The sequence below is a fragment of the Oncorhynchus mykiss genome, chromosome 10 (genome assembly GCF_057628025.1).
Source record: "Oncorhynchus mykiss isolate SJ-2025 chromosome 10, ASM5762802v1, whole genome shotgun sequence".
Classification (NCBI taxonomy): Eukaryota; Metazoa; Chordata; class Actinopteri; order Salmoniformes; family Salmonidae; genus Oncorhynchus; species Oncorhynchus mykiss.
The window spans coordinates 53,816,357-53,842,380 of NC_143031.1; positions in this window are offsets into that span (position 1 = coordinate 53,816,357).

Below are 26,024 nucleotides of genomic sequence, written 5' to 3' on the forward strand. Positions count from 1 at the left end.
AGCTTGTTTATGGAAAAAACTTTTTTATTTTTTATTTTAATGGTATAACTTGCTGAAAACTGTCCACAATGTTCATTTCATCTCAAATAGACAGCACAGCAAAAATTGGACATCCAGAGTGCATCAAACATGATTTAGAGCTTGTTTATGGAAAAAAATGTTTATTTTTTATTTTTAAGTTGTGACTTGCTGAAAACTGTCCACAATGTTCATTTCATCTCAAATAGACAGCACAGCAAACATTGGACATCCAGAGTGCATCAAACATGATTTAGAGCTTGTTTATGGAAAACACGTTTTTTCTGTATTTCAATGTTGCAACTTGCTGAAAACTGTCCACAATGTTCATTTCATCTCAAATAGACAGCACAGCAAAAATTGGACATCCAGAGTGCATCAAACATGATTTAGAGCTTGTTTATGGAAAAAACGTTTTTATTTTTTATTTTAATGTTATAACTTGCTGAAAACTGTCCACAATGTTAATTTCATCGCAAATAGACATCACAGCAAAAATTGGACATCCAGAGTGCATCAAACATGATTTAGAGCTTGTTTATGGAAAACACGTTTTTTCTGTATTTCAATGTTGCAACTTGCTGAAAACTGTCCACAATGTTCATTTCATCTCAAATAGACAGCACAGCAAACATTGGACATCCAGAGTGCATCAAACATGATTTAGAGCTTGTTTATGGAAAAAAATGTTTATTTTTTATTTTTAAGTTGTGACTTGCTGAAAACTGTCCACAATGTTCATTTCATCTCAAATAGACAGCACAGCAAACATTGGACATCCAGAGTGCATCAAACATGATTTAGAGCTTGTTTATGGAAAACACGTTTTTTCTGTATTTCAATGTTGCAACTTGCTGAAAACTGTCCACAATGTTCATTTCATCTCAAATAGACAGCACAGCAAACATTGGACATCCAGAGTGCATCAAACATGATTTAGAGCTTGTTTATGGAAAAACATGTTTATTTTTTATTTTTATGTTTTAACTTGCTGAAAACTGTCCACAATGTTCATTTCATCGCAAATAGACATCACAGTAAAAATTGGACATCCAGAGTGAATCAAACATGATTTAGAGCTTGTTTATGTAAAAAAAATAAGTCTGTATTTCAATGTTGCAACTTGCTGAAAACTGTCCACAATGTTCATTTCATCTCAATTTGACAGCACAGCAAAAATTGAACATCCAGAGTGCATCAAACGTGATTTAGAGCTTGTTCATGGAAAAAAACGGGTTTTTTTTTATTTTAATGTTGTAACTTGCTGAAAACTGTCCACAATGTTCATTTCATCTCAAATAGACAGCACAGCAAAAATTGGACATCCAGAGTGCATCAAACATAATTTAGAGCTTGTTTAAGGAAAACAAGTTTTTTCTGTATTTCAATGTTGCAACTTGCTGAAAACTGTCCACAATGTTCATTTCATCTCAAATAGACAGCACAGCAAACATTGGACATCCAGAGTGCATCAAACATGATTTAGAGCTTGTTTATGTAATAAATAAAAAAAAACTGTATTTCAATGTTGCAACTTAATGAAAACTGTCCACAATGTTCATTTCATCTCAATTTGACAGCACAGCAAAAATTGGACATCCAGAGTGCATCAAACATGATTTAGAGCTTGTTTATGGAAAACACGTTTTTTCTGTATTTCAATGTTGCAACTTGCTGAAAACTGTCCACAATGTTCATTTCATCTCAAATTGACAGCACAGAAAAAAATTGGACATCCAGAGTGCATCAAACATGATTTAGAGCTTGTTTATGGAAATATATATTTTTTTCTGTATTTCAATGTTGCAACTTGCTGAAAACTGTCCACAATGTTCATTTCATCTCAAATAGACAGCACAGCAAACATTGGACATCCAGAGTGCATCAAACATGATTTAGAGCTTGTTTAATGGAAAAAACTGTTTTTTTTTTTATTTCAATGTTGCAACTTGCTGAAAACTGTCCACAATGTTCATTTCATCTCAAATAGACAGCACAGCAAAAATTGGACATCCAGAGTGCATCAAACATAATTTAGAGCTTGTTTAAGGAAAACAAGTTTTTTCTGTATTTCAATGTTGCAACTTGCTGAAAACTGTCCACAATGTTCATTTCATCTCAAATAGACAGCACAGCAAACATTGGACATCCAGAGTGCATCAAACATGATTTAGAGCTTGTTTATGTAATAAATTAAAAAAAACTGTATTTCAATGTTGCAACTTGCTGAAAACTGTCCACAATGTTCATTTCATCTCAATTTGACAGCACAGCAAAAATTGAACATCCAGAGTGCATCAAACATGATTTAGAGCTTGTTCATGGAAAAAAACGGGGTTTTTTTATTTTAATGTTGTAACTTGCTGAAAACTGTCCACAATGTTCATTTCATCTCAAATAGACAGCACAGCAAAAATTGGACATCCAGAGTGCATCAAACATAATTTAGAGCTTGTTTAAGGAAAACAAGTTTTTTCTGTATTTCAATGTTGCAACTTGCTGAAAACTGTCCACAATGTTCATTTCATCTCAAATAGACAGCACAGCAAACATTGGACATCCAGAGTGCATCAAACATGATTTAGAGCTTGTTTATGTAATAAATTAAAAAAAACTGTATTTCAATGTTGCAACTTAATGAAAACTGTCCACAATGTTCATTTCATCTCAAATAGACAGCACAGCAAAAATTGGACATCCAGAGTGCATCAAACATGATTTAGAGCTTGTTTATGGAAAAAACTGTTTTTTTTTTATTTCAATGTTGTAACTTGCTGAAAACTGTCCACAATGTTCATTTCATCTCAAATAGACAGCACAGCAAACATTGGACATCCAGAGTGCATCAAACATGATTTAGAGCTTGTTTATGGAAAACACGTTTTTTCTGTATTTCAATGTTGCAACTTGCTGAAAACTGTCCACAATGTTCATTTCATCTCAAATAGACAGCACAAAAAACATTGGACATCCAGAGTGCATCAAACATGATTTAGAGCTTGTTTATGGAAAACACGTTTTTTCTGTATTTCAATGTTGCAACTTGCTGAAAACTGTCCACAATGTTCATTTCATCTCAAATAGACAGCACAGCAAACATTGGACATCCAGAGTGCATCAAACATGATTTAGAGCTTGTTTATGTAATAAATTTAAAAAAACTGTATTTCAATGTTGCAACTTGCTGAAAACTGTCCACAATGTTCATTTCATCTCAAATAGACAGCACAGCAAACATTGGACATCCAGAGTGCATCAAACATGATTTAGAGCTTGTTTATGTAATAAATTAAAAAAAACTGTATTTCAATGTTGCAACTTGCTGAAAACTGTCCACAATGTTCATTTCATCTCAAATAGACAGCACAGCAAAAATTGGACATCCAGAGTGCATCAAACATAATTTAGAGCTTGTTTAAGGAAAACAAGTTTTTTCTGTATTTCAATGTTGCAACTTGCTGAAAACTGTCCACAATGTTCATTTCATCTCAAATAGACAGCACAGCAAACATTGGACATCCAGAGTGCATCAAACATGATTTAGAGCTTGTTTATGTAATAAATTAAAAAAAACTGTATTTCAATGTTGCAACTTAATGAAAACTGTCCACAATGTTCATTTCATCTCAAATAGACAGCACAGCAAAAATTGGACATCCAGAGTGCATCAAACATGATTTAGAGCTTGTTTAATGAAAAAAACTGTTTTTTTTTTTATTTCAATGTTGTAACTTGCTGAAAACTGTCCACAATGTTCATTTCATCTCAAATAGACAGCACAGCAAAAATTGGACATCCAGAGTGCATCAAACATAATTTAGAGCTTGTTTAAGGAAAACAAGTTTTTTCTGTATTTCAATGTTGCAACTTGCTGAAAACTGTCCACAATGTTCATTTCATCTCAAATAGACAGCACAGCAAACATTGGACATCCAGAGTGCATCAAACATGATTTAGAGCTTGTTTATGTAATAAATTAAAAAAAACTGTATTTCAATGTTGCAACTTGCTGAAAACTGTCCACAATGTTCATTTCATCTCAATTTGACAGCACAGCAAAAATTGAACATCCAGAGTGCATCAAACATGATTTAGAGCTTGTTCATGGAAAAAAACGGGGTTTTTTTATTTTAATGTTGTAACTTGCTGAAAACTGTCCACAATGTTCATTTCATCTCAAATAGACAGCACAGCAAAAATTGGACATCCAGAGTGCATCAAACATAATTTAGAGCTTGTTTAAGGAAAACAAGTTTTTTCTGTATTTCAATGTTGCAACTTGCTGAAAACTGTCCACAATGTTCATTTCATCTCAAATAGACAGCACAGCAAACATTGGACATCCAGAGTGCATCAAACATGATTTAGAGCTTGTTTATGTAATAAATTAAAAAAAACTGTATTTCAATGTTGCAACTTAATGAAAACTGTCCACAATGTTCATTTCATCTCAAATAGACAGCACAGCAAAAATTGGACATCCAGAGTGCATCAAACATGATTTAGAGCTTGTTTATGGAAAAAACTGTTTTTTTTTTATTTCAATGTTGTAACTTGCTGAAAACTGTCCACAATGTTCATTTCATCTCAAATAGACAGCACAGCAAACATTGGACATCCAGAGTGCATCAAACATGATTTAGAGCTTGTTTATGGAAAACACGTTTTTTCTGTATTTCAATGTTGCAACTTGCTGAAAACTGTCCACAATGTTCATTTCATCTCAAATAGACAGCACAAAAAACATTGGACATCCAGAGTGCATCAAACATGATTTAGAGCTTGTTTATGGAAAACACGTTTTTTCTGTATTTCAATGTTGCAACTTGCTGAAAACTGTCCACAATGTTCATTTCATCTCAAATAGACAGCACAGCAAACATTGGACATCCAGAGTGCATCAAACATGATTTAGAGCTTGTTTATGTAATAAATTAAAAAAAACTGTATTTCAATGTTGCAACTTGCTGAAAACTGTCCACAATGTTCATTTCATCTCAATTTGACAGCACAGCAAACATTGGACATCCAGAGTGCATCAAACATGATTTAGAGCTTGTTTATGTAATAAATTAAAAAAAACTGTATTTCAATGTTGCAACTTGCTGAAAACTGTCCACAATGTTCATTTCATCTCAAATAGACAGCACAGCAAACATTGGACATCCAGAGTGCATCAAACATGATTTAGAGCTTGTTTATGAAATAAATTAAAAAAAACTGTATTTCAATGTTGCAACTTGCTGAAAACTGTCCACAATGTTCATTTCATCTCAAATAGACAGCACAGCAAAAATTGGACATCCAGAGTGCATCAAACATAATTTAGAGCTTGTTTAAGGAAAACAAGTTTTTTCTGTATTTCAATGTTGCAACTTGCTGAAAACTGTCCACAATGTTCATTTCATCTCAAATAGACAGCACAGCAAACATTGGACATCCAGAGTGCATCAAACATGATTTAGAGCTTGTTTATGTAATAAATTAAAAAAAACTGTATTTCAATGTTGCAACTTAATGAAAACTGTCCACAATGTTCATTTCATCTCAAATAGACAGCACAGCAAAAATTGGACATCCAGAGTGCATCAAACATGATTTAGAGCTTGTTTATGGAAAAAACTGTTTTTTTTTTATTTCAATGTTGTAACTTGCTGAAAACTGTCCACAATGTTCATTTCATCTCAAATAGACAGCACAGCAAACATTGGACATCCAGAGTGCATCAAACATGATTTAGAGCTTGTTTATGGAAAACACGTTTTTTCTGTATTTCAATGTTGCAACTTGCTGAAAACTGTCCACAATGTTCATTTCATCTCAAATTGACAGCACAGAAAAAAATTGGACATCCAGAGTGCATCAAACATGATTTAGAGCTTGTTTATGGAAATATATATATTTTTTCTGTATTTCAATGTTGCAACTTGCTGAAAACTGTCCACAATGTTCATTTCATCTCAAATAGACAGCACAGCAAACATTGGACATCCAGAGTGCATCAAACATGATTTAGAGCTTGTTTAATGGAAAAAACTGTTTTTTTTTTATTTCAATGTTGTAACTTGCTGAAAACTGTCCACAATGTTCATTTCATCTCAAATAGACAGCACAGCAAAAATTGGACATCCAGAGTGCATCAAACATGATTTAGAGCTTGTTCATGGAAAAAAATGTTTATTTTTTATTTTTATGTTGTAACTTGCTGAAAACTGTCCACAATGTTCATTTCATCGCAAATAGACATCACAGCAAAAATTGGACATCCAGAGTGAATCAAACATGATTTAGAGCTTGTTTATGTAAAAAAAATAAGTCTGTATTTCAATGTTGCAACTTGCTGAAAACTGTCCACAATGTTCATTTCATCTCAAATAGACAGCACAGCAAACATTGGACATCCAGAGTGCATCAAACATGATTTAGAGCTTGTTTATGTAATAAATTTAAAAAAACTGTATTTCAATGTTGCAACTTGCTGAAAACTGTCCACAATGTTCATTTCATCTCAATTTGACAGCACAGCAAAAATTGGACATCCAGAGTGCATCAAACATGATTTAGAGCTTGTTCATGGAAAAAAACGGGTTTTTTTTATTTTAATGTTGTAACTTGCTGAAAACTGTCCACAATGTTCATTTCATCTCAAATAGACAGCACAGCAAAAATTGGACATCCAGAGTGCATCAAACATAATTTAGAGCTTGTTTAAGGAAAACAAGTTTTTTCTGTATTTCAATGTTGCAACTTGCTGAAAACTGTCCACATTGTTCATTTCATCTCAAATAGACAGCACAGCAAACATTGGACATCCAGAGTGCATCAAACATGATTTAGAGCTTGTTTATGTAATAAATTAAAAAAAACTGTATTTCAATGTTGCAACTTAATGAAAACTGTCCACAATGTTCATTTCATCTCAAATAGACAGCACAGCAAAAATTGGACATCCAGAGTGCATCAAACATGATTTAGAGCTTGTTTATGGAAAAAACTGTTTTTTTTTTTATTTCAATGTTGTAACTTGCTGAAAACTGTCCACAATGTTCATTTCATCTCAAATAGACAGCACAGCAAACATTGGACATCCAGAGTGCATCAAACATGATTTAGAGCTTGTTTATGGAAAACACGTTTTTTCTGTATTTCAATGTTGCAACTTGCTGAAAACTGTCCACAATGTTCATTTCATCTCAAATTGACAACACAGAAAAAAATTGGACATCCAGAGTGCATCAAACATGATTTAGAGCTTGTTTATGGAAATATATATATTTTTTCTGTATTTCAATGTTGCAACTTGCTGAAAACTGTCCACAATGTTCATTTCATCTCAAATAGACAGCACAGCAAACATTGGACATCCAGAGTGCATCAAACATGATTTAGAGCTTGTTTATGTAATAAATTAAAAAAAACTGTATTTCAATGTTGCAACTTAATGAAAACTGTCCACAATGTTCATTTCATCTCAAATAGACAGCACAGCAAAAATTGGACATCCAGAGTGCATCAAACATGATTTAGAGCTTGTTTATGGAAAAAACTGTTTTTTTTTTTATTTCAATGTTGTAACTTGCTGAAAACTGTCCACAATGTTCATTTCATCTCAAATAGACAGCACAGCAAACATTGGACATCCAGAGTGCATCAAACATGATTTAGAGCTTGTTTATGGAAAACACGTTTTTTCTGTATTTCAATGTTGCAACTTGCTGAAAACTGTCCACAATGTTCATTTCATCTCAAATTGACAACACAGAAAAAAATTGGACATCCAGAGTGCATCAAACATGATTTAGAGCTTGTTTATGGAAATATATATATTTTTTCTGTATTTCAATGTTGCAACTTGCTGAAAACTGTCCACAATGTTCATTTCATCTCAAATAGACAGCACAGCAAACATTGGACATCCAGAGTGCATCAAACATGATTTAGAGCTTGTTTAATGGAAAAAACTGTTTTTTTTTTTATTTCAATGTTGTAACTTGCTGAAAACTGTCCACAATGTTCATTTCATCTCAAATAGACAGCACAGCAAAAATTGGACATCCAGAGTGCATCAAACATGATTTAGAGCTTGTTCATGGAAAAAAATGTTTATTTTTTATTTTTATGTTGTAACTTGCTGAAAACTGTCCACAATGTTCATTTCATCGCAAATAGACATCACAGCAAAAATTGGACATTCCAGAGTGAATCAAACATGATTTAGAGCTTGTTTATGTAAAAAAAATAAGTCTGTATTTCAATGTTGCAACTTGCAACAAAAAACTGTATTTCAAAACTGTCCACAATGTTCATTTCATCTCAAATAGACAGCACAGCAAACATTGGACATCCAGAGTGCATCAAACATGATTTAGAGCTTGTTTATGTAATAAATTAAAAAAAACTGTATTTCAATGTTGCAACTGTCCACAATGTTCATTTCATCTCAAATAGACAGCACAGCAAACATTGGACATCCAGACTGTCCACAATGTTCATTTCATCTCAAATAGACAGCACAGCAAACATTGGACATCCAGAGTGCATCAAACATGATTTAGAGCTTGTTTATGTAATAAATTAAAAAAAAACTGTATTTCAATGTTGCAACTGTCCACAATGTTCATTTCATCTCAAATAGACAGCACAGCAAACATTGGACATCCAGAGTGCATCAAACATGATTTAGAGCTTGTTTATGTAATAAATTAAAAAAAACTGTATTTCAATGTTGCAACTTGCTGAAAACTGTCCACAATGTTCATTTCATCTCAATTTGACAGCACAGCAAAAATTGGACATCCAGAGTGCATCAAACATGATTTAGAGCTTGTTCATGGAAAAAAACGGGTTTTTTTTATTTTAATGTTGTAACTTGCTGAAAACTGTCCACAATGTTCATTTCATCTCAAATAGACAGCACAGCAAAAATTGGACATCCAGAGTGCATCAAACATAATTTAGAGCTTGTTTAAGGAAAACAAGTTTTTTCTGTATTTCAATGTTGCAACTTGCTGAAAACTGTCCACATTGTTCATTTCATCTCAAATAGACAGCACAGCAAACATTGGACATCCAGAGTGCATCAAACATGATTTAGAGCTTGTTTATGTAATAAATTAAAAAAAACTGTATTTCAATGTTGCAACTTGCTGAAAACTGTCCACAATGTTCATTTCATCTCAATTTGACAGCACAGCAAAAATTGAACATCCAGAGTGCATCAAACATGATTTAGAGCTTGTTCATGGAAAAAAACGGGGTTTTTTTATTTTAATGTTGTAACTTGCTGAAAACTGTCCACAATGTTCATTTCATCTCAAATAGACAGCACAGCAAAAATTGGACATCCAGAGTGCATCAAACATAATTTAGAGCTTGTTTAAGGAAAACAAGTTTTTTCTGTATTTCAATGTTGCAACTTGCTGAAAACTGTCCACAATGTTCATTTCATCTCAAATAGACAGCACAGCAAACATTGGACATCCAGAGTGCATCAAACATGATTTAGAGCTTGTTTATGTAATAAATTAAAAAAAACTGTATTTCAATGTTGCAACTTAATGAAAACTGTCCACAATGTTCATTTCATCTCAAATAGACAGCACAGCAAAAATTGGACATCCAGAGTGCATCAAACATGATTTAGAGCTTGTTTATGGAAAAAACTGTTTTTTTTTTATTTCAATGTTGTAACTTGCTGAAAACTGTCCACAATGTTCATTTCATCTCAAATAGACAGCACAGCAAACATTGGACATCCAGAGTGCATCAAACATGATTTAGAGCTTGTTTATGGAAAACACGTTTTTTCTGTATTTCAATGTTGCAACTTGCTGAAAACTGTCCACAATGTTCATTTCATCTCAAATAGACAGCACAAAAAACATTGGACATCCAGAGTGCATCAAACATGATTTAGAGCTTGTTTATGGAAAACACGTTTTTTCTGTATTTCAATGTTGCAACTTGCTGAAAACTGTCCACAATGTTCATTTCATCTCAAATAGACAGCACAGCAAACATTGGACATCCAGAGTGCATCAAACATGATTTAGAGCTTGTTTATGTAATAAATTAAAAAAAACTGTATTTCAATGTTGCAACTTGCTGAAAACTGTCCACAATGTTCATTTCATCTCAATTTGACAGCACAGCAAACATTGGACATCCAGAGTGCATCAAACATGATTTAGAGCTTGTTTATGTAATAAATTTAAAAAAACTGTATTTCAATGTTGCAACTTGCTGAAAACTGTCCACAATGTTCATTTCATCTCAAATAGACAGCACAGCAAACATTGGACATCCAGAGTGCATCAAACATGATTTAGAGCTTGTTTATGGAAAACACGTTTTTTCTGTATTTCAATGTTGCAACTTGCTGAAAACTGTCCACAATGTTCATTTCATCTCAAATAGACAGCACAAAAAACATTGGACATCCAGAGTGCATCAAACATGATTTAGAGCTTGTTTATGGAAAACACGTTTTTTCTGTATTTCAATGTTGCAACTTGCTGAAAACTGTCCACAATGTTCATTTCATCTCAAATAGACAGCACAGCAAACATTGGACATCCAGAGTGCATCAAACATGATTTAGAGCTTGTTTATGTAATAAATTAAAAAAAACTGTATTTCAATGTTGCAACTTGCTGAAAACTGTCCACAATGTTCATTTCATCTCAATTTGACAGCACAGCAAACATTGGACATCCAGAGTGCATCAAACATGATTTAGAGCTTGTTTATGTAATAAATTAAAAAAAACTGTATTTCAATGTTGCAACTTGCTGAAAACTGTCCACAATGTTCATTTCATCTCAATTTGACAGCACAGCAAAAATTGAACATCCAGAGTGCATCAAACATGATTTAGAGCTTGTTCATGGAAAAAAACGGGGTTTTTTTATTTTAATGTTGTAACTTGCTGAAAACTGTCCACAATGTTCATTTCATCTCAAATAGACAGCACAGCAAAAATTGGACATCCAGAGTGCATCAAACATAATTTAGAGCTTGTTTAAGGAAAACAAGTTTTTTCTGTATTTCAATGTTGCAACTTGCTGAAAACTGTCCACAATGTTCATTTCATCTCAAATAGACAGCACAGCAAAAATTGGACATCCAGAGTGCATCAAACATGATTTAGAGCTTGTTTATGGAAAAAACTGTTTTTTTTTTATTTCAATGTTGTAACTTGCTGAAAACTGTCCACAATGTTCATTTCATCTCAAATAGACAGCACAGCAAAAATTGGACATCCAGAGTGCATCAAACATAATTTAGAGCTTGTTTAAGGAAAACAAGTTTTTTCTGTATTTCAATGTTGCAACTTGCTGAAAACTGTCCACAATGTTCATTTCATCTCAAATAGACAGCACAGCAAACATTGGACATCCAGAGTGCATCAAACATGATTTAGAGCTTGTTTATGTAATAAATTAAAAAAAACTGTATTTCAATGTTGCAACTTAATGAAAACTGTCCACAATGTTCATTTCATCTCAAATAGACAGCACAGCAAAAATTGGACATCCAGAGTGCATCAAACATGATTTAGAGCTTGTTTATGGAAAAAACTGTTTTTTTTTTATTTCAATGTTGTAACTTGCTGAAAACTGTCCACAATGTTCATTTCATCTCAAATAGACAGCACAGCAAACATTGGACATCCAGAGTGCATCAAACATGATTTAGAGCTTGTTTATGGAAAACACGTTTTTTCTGTATTTCAATGTTGCAACTTGCTGAAAACTGTCCACAATGTTCATTTCATCTCAAATTGACAGCACAGAAAAAAATTGGACATCCAGAGTGCATCAAACATGATTTAGAGCTTGTTTATGGAAATATATATATTTTTTCTGTATTTCAATGTTGCAACTTGCTGAAAACTGTCCACAATGTTCATTTCATCTCAAATAGACAGCACAGCAAACATTGGACATCCAGAGTGCATCAAACATGATTTAGAGCTTGTTTAATGGAAAAAACTGTTTTTTTTTAATTTCAATGTTGTAACTTGCTGAAAACTGTCCACAATGTTCATTTCATCTCAAATAGACAGCACAGCAAAAATTGGACATCCAGAGTGCATCAAACATGATTTAGAGCTTGTTCATGGAAAAAAATGTTTATTTTTTATTTTTATGTTGTAACTTGCTGAAAACTGTCCACAATGTTCATTTCATCGCAAATAGACATCACAGCAAAAATTGGACATCCAGAGTGAATCAAACATGATTTAGAGCTTGTTTATGTAAAAAAAATAAGTCTGTATTTCAATGTTGCAACTTGCTGAAAACTGTCCACAATGTTCATTTCATCTCAAATAGACAGCACAGCAAACATTGGACATCCAGAGTGCATCAAACATGATTTAGAGCTTGTTTATGTAATAAATTTAAAAAAACTGTATTTCAATGTTGCAACTTGCTGAAAACTGTCCACAATGTTCATTTCATCTCAATTTGACAGCACAGCAAAAATTGGACATCCAGAGTGCATCAAACATGATTTAGAGCTTGTTCATGGAAAAAAACGGGTTTTTTTTATTTTAATGTTGTAACTTGCTGAAAACTGTCCACAATGTTCATTTCATCTCAAATAGACAGCACAGCAAAAATTGGACATCCAGAGTGCATCAAACATAATTTAGAGCTTGTTTAAGGAAAACAAGTTTTTTCTGTATTTCAATGTTGCAACTTGCTGAAAACTGTCCACATTGTTCATTTCATCTCAAATAGACAGCACAGCAAACATTGGACATCCAGAGTGCATCAAACATGATTTAGAGCTTGTTTATGTAATAAATTAAAAAAAACTGTATTTCAATGTTGCAACTTAATGAAAACTGTCCACAATGTTCATTTCATCTCAAATAGACAGCACAGCAAAAATTGGACATCCAGAGTGCATCAAACATGATTTAGAGCTTGTTTATGGAAAAAACTGTTTTTTTTTTATTTCAATGTTGTAACTTGCTGAAAACTGTCCACAATGTTCATTTCATCTCAAATAGACAGCACAGCAAACATTGGACATCCAGAGTGCATCAAACATGATTTAGAGCTTGTTTATGGAAAACACGTTTTTTCTGTATTTCAATGTTGCAACTTGCTGAAAACTGTCCACAATGTTCATTTCATCTCAAATTGACAGCACAGAAAAAAATTGGACATCCAGAGTGCATCAAACATGATTTAGAGCTTGTTTATGGAAATATATATATTTTTTCTGTATTTCAATGTTGCAACTTGCTGAAAACTGTCCACAATGTTCATTTCATCTCAAATAGACAGCACAGCAAACATTGGACATCCAGAGTGCATCAAACATGATTTAGAGCTTGTTTATGTAATAAATTAAAAAAAACTGTATTTCAATGTTGCAACTTAATGAAAACTGTCCACAATGTTCATTTCATCTCAAATAGACAGCACAGCAAAAATTGGACATCCAGAGTGCATCAAACATGATTTAGAGCTTGTTTATGGAAAAAACTGTTTTTTTTTTTATTTCAATGTTGTAACTTGCTGAAAACTGTCCACAATGTTCATTTCATCTCAAATAGACAGCACAGCAAACATTGGACATCCAGAGTGCATCAAACATGATTTAGAGCTTGTTTATGGAAAACACGTTTTTTCTGTATTTCAATGTTGCAACTTGCTGAAAACTGTCCACAATGTTCATTTCATCTCAAATTGACAACACAGAAAAAAATTGGACATCCAGAGTGCATCAAACATGATTTAGAGCTTGTTTATGGAAATATATATATTTTTTCTGTATTTCAATGTTGCAACTTGCTGAAAACTGTCCACAATGTTCATTTCATCTCAAATAGACAGCACAGCAAACATTGGACATCCAGAGTGCATCAAACATGATTTAGAGCTTGTTTATGTAATAAATTAAAAAAAACTGTATTTCAATGTTGCAACTTAATGAAAACTGTCCACAATGTTCATTTCATCTCAAATAGACAGCACAGCAAAAATTGGACATCCAGAGTGCATCAAACATGATTTAGAGCTTGTTTATGGAAAAAACTGTTTTTTTTTTTATTTCAATGTTGTAACTTGCTGAAAACTGTCCACAATGTTCATTTCATCTCAAATAGACAGCACAGCAAACATTGGACATCCAGAGTGCATCAAACATGATTTAGAGCTTGTTTATGGAAATATATATATTTTTTCTGTATTTCAATGTTGCAACTTGCTGAAAACTGTCCACAATGTTCATTTCATCTCAAATAGACAGCACAGCAAACATTGGACATCCAGAGTGCATCAAACATGATTTAGAGCTTGTTTATGTAATAAATTAAAAAAAACTGTATTTCAATGTTGCAACTTAATGAAAACTGTCCACAATGTTCATTTCATCTCAAATAGACAGCACAGCAAAAATTGGACATCCAGAGTGCATCAAACATGATTTAGAGCTTGTTTATGGAAAAAACTGTTTTTTTTTTTATTTCAATGTTGTAACTTGCTGAAAACTGTCCACAATGTTCATTTCATCTCAAATAGACAGCACAGCAAACATTGGACATCCAGAGTGCATCAAACATGATTTAGAGCTTGTTTATGGAAAACACGTTTTTTCTGTATTTCAATGTTGCAACTTGCTGAAAACTGTCCACAATGTTCATTTCATCTCAAATAGACAGCACAGCAAACATTGGACATCCAGAGTGCATCAAACATGATTTAGAGCTTGTTTATGGAAAACACGTTTTTTCTGTATTTCAATGTTGCAACTTGCTGAAAACTGTCCACAATGTTCATTTCATCTCAAATTGACAGCACAGAAAAAAATTGGACATCCAGAGTGCATCAAACATGATTTAGAGCTTGTTTATGGAAATATATATATTTTTTCTGTATTTCAATGTTGCAACTTGCTGAAAACTGTCCACAATGTTCATTTCATCTCAAATAGACAGCACAGCAAACATTGGACATCCAGAGTGCATCAAACATGATTTAGAGCTTGTTTAATGGAAAAAACTGTTTTTTTTTAATTTCAATGTTGTAACTTGCTGAAAACTGTCCACAATGTTCATTTCATCTCAAATAGACAGCACAGCAAAAATTGGACATCCAGAGTGCATCAAACATGATTTAGAGCTTGTTCATGGAAAAAAATGTTTATTTTTTATTTTTATGTTGTAACTTGCTGAAAACTGTCCACAATGTTCATTTCATCGCAAATAGACATCACAGCAAAAATTGGACATCCAGAGTGAATCAAACATGATTTAGAGCTTGTTTATGTAAAAAAAATAAGTCTGTATTTCAATGTTGCAACTTGCTGAAAACTGTCCACAATGTTCATTTCATCTCAAATAGACAGCACAGCAAACATTGGACATCCAGAGTGCATCAAACATGATTTAGAGCTTGTTTATGTAATAAATTTAAAAAAACTGTATTTCAATGTTGCAACTTGCTGAAAACTGTCCACAATGTTCATTTCATCTCAATTTGACAGCACAGCAAAAATTGGACATCCAGAGTGCATCAAACATGATTTAGAGCTTGTTCATGGAAAAAAACGGGTTTTTTTTATTTTAATGTTGTAACTTGCTGAAAACTGTCCACAATGTTCATTTCATCTCAAATAGACAGCACAGCAAAAATTGGACATCCAGAGTGCATCAAACATAATTTAGAGCTTGTTTAAGGAAAACAAGTTTTTTCTGTATTTCAATGTTGCAACTTGCTGAAAACTGTCCACATTGTTCATTTCATCTCAAATAGACAGCACAGCAAACATTGGACATCCAGAGTGCATCAAACATGATTTAGAGCTTGTTTATGTAATAAATTAAAAAAAACTGTATTTCAATGTTGCAACTTAATGAAAACTGTCCACAATGTTCATTTCATCTCAAATAGACAGCACAGCAAAAATTGGACATCCAGAGTGCATCAAACATGATTTAGAGCTTGTTTATGGAAAAAACTGTTTTTTTTTTATTTCAATGTTGTAACTTGCTGAAAACTGTCCACAATGTTCATTTCATCTCAAATAGACAGCACAGCAAACATTGGACATCCAGAGTGCATCAAACATGATTTAGAGCTTGTTTATGGAAAACACGTTTTTTCTGTATTTCAATGTTGCAACTTGCTGAAAACTGTCCACAATGTTCATTTCATCTCAAATTGACAGCACAGAAAAAAATTGGACATCCAGAGTGCATCAAACATGATTTAGAGCTTGTTTATGGAAATATATATATTTTTTCTGTATTTCAATGTTGCAACTTGCTGAAAACTGTCCACAATGTTCATTTCATCTCAAATAGACAGCACAGCAAACATTGGACATCCAGAGTGCATCAAACATGATTTAGAGCTTGTTTATGTAATAAATTAAAAAAAACTGTATTTCAATGTTGCAACTTAATGAAAACTGTCCACAATGTTCATTTCATCTCAAATAGACAGCACAGCAAAAATTGGACATCCAGAGTGCATCAAACATGATTTAGAGCTTGTTTATGGAAAAAACTGTTTTTTTTTTTATTTCAATGTTGTAACTTGCTGAAAACTGTCCACAATGTTCATTTCATCTCAAATAGACAGCACAGCAAACATTGGACATCCAGAGTGCATCAAACATGATTTAGAGCTTGTTTATGGAAAACACGTTTTTTCTGTATTTCAATGTTGCAACTTGCTGAAAACTGTCCACAATGTTCATTTCATCTCAAATTGACAACACAGAAAAAAATTGGACATCCAGAGTGCATCAAACATGATTTAGAGCTTGTTTATGGAAATATATATATTTTTTCTGTATTTCAATGTTGCAACTTGCTGAAAACTGTCCACAATGTTCATTTCATCTCAAATAGACAGCACAGCAAACATTGGACATCCAGAGTGCATCAAACATGATTTAGAGCTTGTTTATGTAATAAATTAAAAAAAACTGTATTTCAATGTTGCAACTTAATGAAAACTGTCCACAATGTTCATTTCATCTCAAATAGACAGCACAGCAAAAATTGGACATCCAGAGTGCATCAAACATGATTTAGAGCTTGTTTATGGAAAAAACTGTTTTTTTTTTTATTTCAATGTTGTAACTTGCTGAAAACTGTCCACAATGTTCATTTCATCTCAAATAGACAGCACAGCAAACATTGGACATCCAGAGTGCATCAAACATGATTTAGAGCTTGTTTATGGAAATATATATATTTTTTCTGTATTTCAATGTTGCAACTTGCTGAAAACTGTCCACAATGTTCATTTCATCTCAAATAGACAGCACAGCAAACATTGGACATCCAGAGTGCATCAAACATGATTTAGAGCTTGTTTATGTAATAAATTAAAAAAAACTGTATTTCAATGTTGCAACTTAATGAAAACTGTCCACAATGTTCATTTCATCTCAAATAGACAGCACAGCAAAAATTGGACATCCAGAGTGCATCAAACATGATTTAGAGCTTGTTTATGGAAAAAACTGTTTTTTTTTTTATTTCAATGTTGTAACTTGCTGAAAACTGTCCACAATGTTCATTTCATCTCAAATAGACAGCACAGCAAACATTGGACATCCAGAGTGCATCAAACATGATTTAGAGCTTGTTTATGGAAAACACGTTTTTTCTGTATTTCAATGTTGCAACTTGCTGAAAACTGTCCACAATGTTCATTTCATCTCAAATTGACAACACAGAAAAAAATTGGACATCCAGAGTGCATCAAACATGATTTAGAGCTTGTTTATGGAAATATATATATTTTTTCTGTATTTCAATGTTGCAACTTGCTGAAAACTGTCCACAATGTTCATTTCATCTCAAATAGACAGCACAGCAAACATTGGACATCCAGAGTGCATCAAACATGATTTAGAGCTTGTTTATGTAATAAATTAAAAAAAACTGTATTTCAATGTTGCAACTTAATGAAAACTGTCCACAATGTTCATTTCATCTCAAATAGACAGCACAGCAAAAATTGGACATCCAGAGTGCATCAAACATGATTTAGAGCTTGTTTATGGAAAAAACTGTTTTTTTTTTTATTTCAATGTTGTAACTTGCTGAAAACTGTCCACAATGTTCATTTCATCTCAAATAGACAGCACAGCAAACATTGGACATCCAGAGTGCATCAAACATGATTTAGAGCTTGTTTATGGAAAACACGTTTTTTCTGTATTTCAATGTTGCAACTTGCTGAAAACTGTCCACAATGTTCATTTCATCTCAAATTGACAACACAGAAAAAAATTGGACATCCAGAGTGCATCAAACATGATTTAGAGCTTGTTTATGGAAATATATATATTTTTTCTGTATTTCAATGTTGCAACTTGCTGAAAACTGTCCACAATGTTCATTTCATCTCAAATAGACAGCACAGCAAACATTGGACATCCAGAGTGCATCAAACATGATTTAGAGCTTGTTTAATGGAAAAAACTGTTTTTTTTTTATTTCAATGTTGTAACTTGCTGAAAACTGTCCACAATGTTCATTTCATCTCAAATAGACAGCACAGCAAAAATTGGACATCCAGAGTGCATCAAACATGATTTAGAGCTTGTTCATGGAAAAAAATGTTTATTTTTTATTTTTATGTTGTAACTTGCTGAAAACTGTCCACAATGTTCATTTCATCGCAAATAGACATCACAGCAAAAATTGGACATTCCAGAGTGAATCAAACATGATTTAGAGCTTGTTTATGTAAAAAAAATAAGTCTGTATTTCAATGTTGCAACTTGCAACAAAAAACTGTATTTCAAAACTGTCCACAATGTTCATTTCATCTCAAATAGACAGCACAGCAAACATTGGACATCCAGAGTGCATCAAACATGATTTAGAGCTTGTTTATGTAATAAATTAAAAAAAACTGTATTTCAATGTTGCAACTGTCCACAATGTTCATTTCATCTCAAATAGACAGCACAGCAAACATTGGACATCCAGACTGTCCACAATGTTCATTTCATCTCAAATAGACAGCACAGCAAACATTGGACATCCAGAGTGCATCAAACATGATTTAGAGCTTGTTTATGTAATAAATTAAAAAAAACTGTATTTCAATGTTGCAACTGTCCACAATGTTCATTTCATCTCAAATAGACAGCACAGCAAACATTGGACATCCAGAGTGCATCAAACATGATTTAGAGCTTGTTTATGTAATAAATTAAAAAAAACTGTATTTCAATGTTGCAACTTGCTGAAAACTGTCCACAATGTTCATTTCATCTCAATTTGACAGCACAGCAAAAATTGGACATCCAGAGTGCATCAAACATGATTTAGAGCTTGTTCATGGAAAAAAACGGGTTTTTTTTATTTTAATGTTGTAACTTGCTGAAAACTGTCCACAATGTTCATTTCATCTCAAATAGACAGCACAGCAAAAATTGGACATCCAGAGTGCATCAAACATAATTTAGAGCTTGTTTAAGGAAAACAAGTTTTTTCTGTATTTCAATGTTGCAACTTGCTGAAAACTGTCCACATTGTTCATTTCATCTCAAATAGACAGCACAGCAAACATTGGACATCCAGAGTGCATCAAACATGATTTAGAGCTTGTTTATGTAATAAATTAAAAAAAACTGTATTTCAATGTTGCAACTTGCTGAAAACTGTCCACAATGTTCATTTCATCTCAATTTGACAGCACAGCAAAAATTGAACATCCAGAGTGCATCAAACATGATTTAGAGCTTGTTCATGGAAAAAAACGGGTTTTTTTTATTTTAATGTTGTAACTTGCTGAAAACTGTCCACAATGTTCATTTCATCTCAAATAGACAGCACAGCAAAAATTGGACATCCAGAGTGCATCAAACATAATTTAGAGCTTGTTTAAGGAAAACAAGTTTTTTCTGTATTTCAATGTTGCAACTTGCTGAAAACTGTCCACAATGTTCATTTCATCTCAAATAGACAGCACAGCAAACATTGGACATCCAGAGTGCATCAAACATGATTTAGAGCTTGTTTATGTAATAAATTAAAAAAAACTGTATTTCAATGTTGCAACTTAATGAAAACTGTCCACAATGTTCATTTCATCTCAAATAGACAGCACAGCAAAAATTGGACATCCAGAGTGCATCAAACATGATTTAGAGCTTGTTTATGTAAAACAAAATAATTCTGTATTTCAATGTTGCAACTTGCTGAAAACTGTCCACAATGTTCATTTCATCTCAAATAGACAGCACAAAAAACATTGGACATCCAGAGTGCATCAAACATGATTTAGAGCTTGTTTATGGAAAAAACTGTTTTTTTTTTATTTCAATGTTGTAACTTGCTGAAAACTGTCCACAATGTTCATTTCATCTCAAATAGACAGCACAGCAAACATTGGACATCCAGAGTGCATCAAACATGATTTAGAGCTTGTTTATGGAAAACACGTTTTTTCTGTATTTCAATGTTGCAACTTGCTGAAAACTGTCCACAATGTTCATTTCATCTCAAATAGACAGCACAGCAAACATTGGACATCCAGAGTGCATCAAACATGATTTAGAGCTTGTTTATGTAATAAATTAAAAAAAACTGTATTTCAATGTTGCAACTTGCTGAAAACTGTCCACAATGTTCATTTCATCTCAATTTGACAGCACAGCAAAAATTGGACATCCAGAGTGCATCAAACATGATTTAGAGCTTGTTCATGGAAAAAAACGGGTTTTTTTTATTTTAATGTTGTAACTTGCTGAAAACTGTCCACAATGTTCATTTCATCTCAAATAGACAGCACAGCAAAAATTGGACATCCAGAGTGCATCAAACATAATTTAGAGCTTGTTTAAGGAAAACAAGTTTTTTCTGTATTTCAATGTTGCAACTTGCTGAAAACTGTCCACATTGTTCATTTCATCTCAAATAGACAGCACAGCAAACATTGGACATCCAGAGTGCATCAAACATGATTTAGAGCTTGTTTATGTAATAAATTAAAAAAAACTGTATTTCAATGTTGCAACTTGCTGAAAACTGTCCACAATGTTCATTTCATCTCAATTTGACAGCACAGCAAAAATTGAACATCCAGAGTGCATCAAACATGATTTAGAGCTTGTTCATGGAAAAAAACGGGTTTTTTTTATTTTAATGTTGTAACTTGCTGAAAACTGTCCACAATGTTCATTTCATCTCAAATAGACAGCACAGCAAAAATTGGACATCCAGAGTGCATCAAACATAATTTAGAGCTTGTTTAAGGAAAACAAGTTTTTTCTGTATTTCAATGTTGCAACTTGCTGAAAACTGTCCACAATGTTCATTTCATCTCAAATAGACAGCACAGCAAACATTGGACATCCAGAGTGCATCAAACATGATTTAGAGCTTGTTTATGTAATAAATTAAAAAAAACTGTATTTCAATGTTGCAACTTAATGAAAACTGTCCACAATGTTCATTTCATCTCAAATAGACAGCACAGCAAAAATTGGACATCCAGAGTGCATCAAACATGATTTAGAGCTTGTTTATGTAAAACAAAATAATTCTGTATTTCAATGTTGCAACTTGCTGAAAACTGTCCACAATGTTCATTTCATCTCAAATAGACAGCACAAAAAACATTGGACATCCAGAGTGCATCAAACATGATTTAGAGCTTGTTTATGGAAAAAACTGTTTTTTTTTTATTTCAATGTTGTAACTTGCTGAAAACTGTCCACAATGTTCATTTCATCTCAAATAGACAGCACAGCAAACATTGGACATCCAGAGTGCATCAAACATGATTTAGAGCTTGTTTATGGAAAACACGTTTTTTCTGTATTTCAATGTTGCAACTTGCTGAAAACTGTCCACAATGTTCATTTCATCTCAAATAGACAGCACAGCAAACATTGGACATCCAGAGTGCATCAAACATGATTTAGAGCTTGTTTATGTAATAAATTAAAAAAAACTGTATTTCAATGTTGCAACTTGCTGAAAACTGTCCACAATGTTCATTTCATCTCAATTTGACAGCACAGCAAAAATTGGACATCCAGAGTGCATCAAACATGATTTAGAGCTTGTTCATGGAAAAAAACGGGTTTTTTTTATTTTAATGTTGTAACTTGCTGAAAACTGTCCACAATGTTCATTTCATCTCAAATAGACAGCACAGCAAAAATTGGACATCCAGAGTGCATCAAACATAATTTAGAGCTTGTTTAAGGAAAACAAGTTTTTTCTGTATTTCAATGTTGCAACTTGCTGAAAACTGTCCACATTGTTCATTTCATCTCAAATAGACAGCACAGCAAACATTGGACATCCAGAGTGCATCAAACATGATTTAGAGCTTGTTTATGTAATAAATTAAAAAAAACTGTATTTCAATGTTGCAACTTGCTGAAAACTGTCCACAATGTTCATTTCATCTCAATTTGACAGCACAGCAAAAATTGAACATCCAGAGTGCATCAAACATGATTTAGAGCTTGTTCATGGAAAAAAACGGGTTTTTTTTATTTTAATGTTGTAACTTGCTGAAAACTGTCCACAATGTTCATTTCATCTCAAATAGACAGCACAGCAAAAATTGGACATCCAGAGTGCATCAAACATAATTTAGAGCTTGTTTAAGGAAAACAAGTTTTTTCTGTATTTCAATGTTGCAACTTGCTGAAAACTGTCCACAATGTTCATTTCATCTCAAATAGACAGCACAGCAAACATTGGACATCCAGAGTGCATCAAACATGATTTAGAGCTTGTTTATGTAATAAATTAAAAAAAACTGTATTTCAATGTTGCAACTTAATGAAAACTGTCCACAATGTTCATTTCATCTCAAATAGACAGCACAGCAAAAATTGGACATCCAGAGTGCATCAAACATGATTTAGAGCTTGTTTATGTAAAACAAAATAATTCTGTATTTCAATGTTGCAACTTGCTGAAAACTGTCCACAATGTTCATTTCATCTCAAATAGACAGCACAAAAAACATTGGACATCCAGAGTGCATCAAACATGATTTAGAGCTTGTTTATGGAAAAAACTGTTTTTTTTTTATTTCAATGTTGTAACTTGCTGAAAACTGTCCACAATGTTCATTTCATCTCAAATAGACAGCACAGCAAACATTGGACATCCAGAGTGCATCAAACATGATTTAGAGCTTGTTTATGGAAAACACGTTTTTTCTGTATTTCAATGTTGCAACTTGCTGAAAACTGTCCACAATGTTCATTTCATCTCAAATAGACAGCACAGCAAACATTGGACATCCAGAGTGCATCAAACATGATTTAGAGCTTGTTTATGTAATAAATTAAAAAAAACTGTATTTCAATGTTGCAACTTGCTGAAAACTGTCCACAATGTTCATTTCATCTCAATTTGACAGCACAGCAAAAATTGAACATCCAGAGTGCATCAAACATGATTTAGAGCTTGTTTATGGAAAAAACTGTTTTTTTTTTTATTTCAATGTTGTAACTTGCTGAAAACTGTCCACAATATTCATTTCATCTCAAATAGACAGCACAGCAAAAATTGGACATCCAGAGTGCATCAAACATGATTTAGAGCTTGTTTATGTAAAACAAAATAATTCTGTATTTCAATGTTGCAACTTGCTGAAAACTGTCCACAATGTTCATTTCATCTCAAATAGACAGCACAGCAAACATTGGACATCCAGAGTGCATCAAACATAATTTAGAGCTTGTTTAAGGAAAACAAGTTTTTTCTGTATTTCAATGTTGCAACTTGCTGAAAACTGTCCACAATGTTCATTTCATCTCAAATAGACAGCACAGCAAAAATTGGACATCCAGAGTGCATCAAACATGATTTAGAGCTTGTTTATGGAAAAAACTGTTTTTTTTTTTATTTCAATGTTGTAACTTGCTGAAAACTGTCTACAATATTCATTTCATCTCAAATAGACAGCACAGCAAAAATTGAACATCCAGAGTGCATCAAACATGATTTAGAGCTTGTTCATGGAAAAAAACGGGGTTTTTTTATTTTAATGTTGCAACTTGCTGAAAACTGTCCACAATGTTCATTTCATCTTAAATAGACAGCACAGCAAACATTGGACATCCAGGGTGCATCAAACATGATTTAGAGCTTGTTTATGTAATAAATTAAAAAAAACTGTATTTCAATGTTGCAACTTGCTGAAAACTGTCCACAATGTTCATTTCATCTCAATTTGACAGCACAGCAAAAATTGAACATCCAGAGTGCATCAAACATGATTTAGAGCTTGTTCATGGAAAAAAACGGGTTTTTTTTATTTTAATGTTGCAACTTGCTGAAAACTGTCCACAATGTTCATTTCATCTCAAATAGACAGCACAGCAAACATTGGACATCCAGGGTGCATCAAACATGATTTAGAGCTTGTTTATGTAATAAATTAAAAAAAACTGTATTTCAATGTTGCAACTTGCTGAAAACTGTCCACAATGTTCATTTCATCTCAATTTGACAGCACAGCAAAAATTGAACATCCAGAGTGCATCAAACATGATTTAGAGCTTGTTCATGGAAAAAAACGGGGTTTTTTTATTTTAATGTTGCAACTTGCTGAAAACTGTCCACAATGTTCATTTCATCTCAAATAGACAGCACAGCAAACATTGGACATCCAGGGTGCATCAAACATGATTTAGAGCTTGTTTATGTAATAAATTAAAAAAAACTGTATTTCAATGTTGCAACTTGCTGAAAACTGTCCACAATGTTCATTTCATCTCAATTTGACAGCACAGCAAAAATTGAACATCCAGAGTGCATCAAACATGATTTAGAGCTTGTTCATGGAAAAAAACGGGGTTTTTTTATTTTAATGTTGTAACTTGCTGAAAACTGTCCACAATGTTCATTTCATCTCAAATAGACAGCACAGCAAAAATTGGACATCCAGAGTGCATCAAACATAATTTAGAGCTTGTTTAAGGAAAACAAGTTTTTTCTGTATTTCAATGTTGCAACTTGCTGAAAACTGTCCACAATGTTCATTTCATCTCAAATAGACAGCACAGCAAACATTGGACATCCAGAGTGCATCAAACATGATTTAGAGCTTGTTTATGTAATAAATTTAAAAAAACTGTATTTCAATGTTGCAATTTAATGAAAACTGTCCACAATGTTCATTTCATCTCAAATAGACAGCACAGCAAAAATTGGACATCCAGAGTGCATCAAACATGATTTAGAGCTTGTTTATGGAAAAAACAGTTTTTTTTTTATTTCAATGTTGTAACTTGCTGAAAACTGTCCACAATGTTCATTTCATCTCAAATAGACAGCACAGCAAAAATTGGACATCCAGAGTGCATCAAACATGATTTAGAGCTTGTTTATGTAAAACAAAATAATTCTGTATTTCAATGTTGCAACTTGCTGAAAACTGTCCACAATGTTCATTTCATCTCAAATAGACAGCACAGCAAACATTGGACATCCAGAGTGCATCAAACATGATTTAGAGCTTGTTTATGGAAAAAACTGTTTTTTTTTTATTTCAATGTTGTAACTTGCTGAAAACTGTCCACAATGTTCATTTCATCTCAAATAGACAGCACAGCAAACATTGGACATCCAGAGTGCATCAAACATGATTTAGAGCTTGTTTATGGAAAACACGTTTTTTCTGTATTTCAATGTTGCAACTTGCTGAAAACTGTCCACAATGTTCATTTCATCTCAATTTGACAGCACAGCAAAAAATTGAACATCCAGAGTGCATCAAACATGATTTAGAGCTTGTTCATGGAAAAAAACGGGTTTTTTTTATTTTAATGTTGCAACTTGCTGAAAACTGTCCACAATGTTCATTTCATCTCAAATAGACAGCACAGCAAACATTGGACATCCAGGGTGCATCAAACATGATTTAGAGCTTGTTTATGTAATAAATTAAAAAAAACTGTATTTCAATGTTGCAACTTGCTGAAAACTGTCCACAATGTTCATTTCATCTCAATTTGACAGCACAGCAAAAATTGAA